This window comes from Magnolia sinica, chromosome 17 (genome assembly GCF_029962835.1).
Source record: "Magnolia sinica isolate HGM2019 chromosome 17, MsV1, whole genome shotgun sequence".
Taxonomy (NCBI): domain Eukaryota; kingdom Viridiplantae; phylum Streptophyta; class Magnoliopsida; order Magnoliales; family Magnoliaceae; genus Magnolia; species Magnolia sinica.
This window is the reverse complement of record NC_080589.1, coordinates 45,731,870-45,733,111: the sequence shown is the minus strand read 5'-3', so window position 1 is coordinate 45,733,111 and position 1,242 is coordinate 45,731,870. Positions and strand designations below refer to the sequence as shown.

The window sequence follows — 1,242 nt, the reverse complement described above, 5'->3', positions numbered from 1 at the left end:
TTCCTACATGATCTTTCCACATACTGCATGAAATGTGAATTTCAAGCCCGGAGTGATCTAACTACTCCCGAAATTCCATGGACTAGATTCTGAGAATCCATACCTATATCTCAAAGAGTTTGACGAGATTGTCGCAACCTTACACTTTCATAATGTGTTGGATGACACCTTAAGACTAAAATTATTCACTTTCTCATTAAAGGATAAGGACAAACCATGGCTTTACTCCTTATGACCAAGGTCGATTGGGACATGAGCTGAGATGACCTACGAGTTCCTTAAAAAGTTCTTCCTAGTTCATAAAACCAACATCCTTAGAAGGGCAATCATGAATTTTTCACAAAAAGAGGAAGAAAGCTTCTTTCAATACTAGGAATGGTTCAAGAAAATTCTAAATGGTTGCCCACATCATAGCTAGAAAATTTGGAAGGCCATAAGATTTTTCTATGATGGATTAACTTCGTCCATGCCCCAATTCATAGAAATGATGTGCAATGGAAAATTCATGAACAAAGATCCCGATGATGCGTGGCACTATTTTGATATGTTTGCTGAAAACATAGTCATGGGAACTTCATCCAAGCCCACTAACCCCAAATCGATTTAGTCCAAGCAGAATGGAGGAATTATTAAGGGAGGAAGATGATGTTAATGCCAGGGTGGCTAACTTTATGAAAAAGGTTGAGGCCATGGAACTTAAAAGAGTAGAAACAGTCAAACTCGATAAGATCGTTGAAACTATTTGTAGTATTTGCGCTAGTAACATACACTTGGCGCAGGTGTTTCCTACAATTCCTATGTTCCAAGAGTTGCTACATGAACAATCTAATATTATAAACAATGATCAAAGTCCGTTCAGTGCTCTCATCTTAAACACGTACAATTCTAGTTGGCGGAACCGCCCGAACTTTAGTTGGAGGAATGGGCCAATGGCTAATGCAAACAAAAATCCTCAAGTGTATCTTCCTTTGATCTTCACTCCATTATTAAACTAACAAAGAATCCAAGAGGACCATTTCAAAAATTCATCCATAATTAAGAGTTATTCAATTAGAATATGTTGCAAGCATTCCAGGACCTTAACATGTCCATTCAAAGATTGGAGACATACAATTGTTAAGAATAAAGGGACTCTTCTACCCAACCTTTACCTAACCCAAAACCACAATGCAAGATATATAAGTGACCTGAGCTCTTCGAATAAGCATGTGGAGCAAGAAAAGTCTATCACCACTCTTAGAA

The 1,242-nt window shown here is 37.8% G+C and overlaps 1 non-coding gene across 1 annotated transcript; it reads right to left on the bottom strand.

The window, feature by feature from the left end:
• Positions 1 to 310: 310 nt before the first annotated feature.
• LOC131232186 (small nucleolar RNA R71) lies at positions 311 to 417 on the bottom strand. The gene has a single exon (XR_009164803.1). It is a non-coding gene; the product is annotated as a small nucleolar RNA R71 (small nucleolar RNA).
• Between the last annotated feature and the right edge of the window lie 825 nt (positions 418 to 1,242).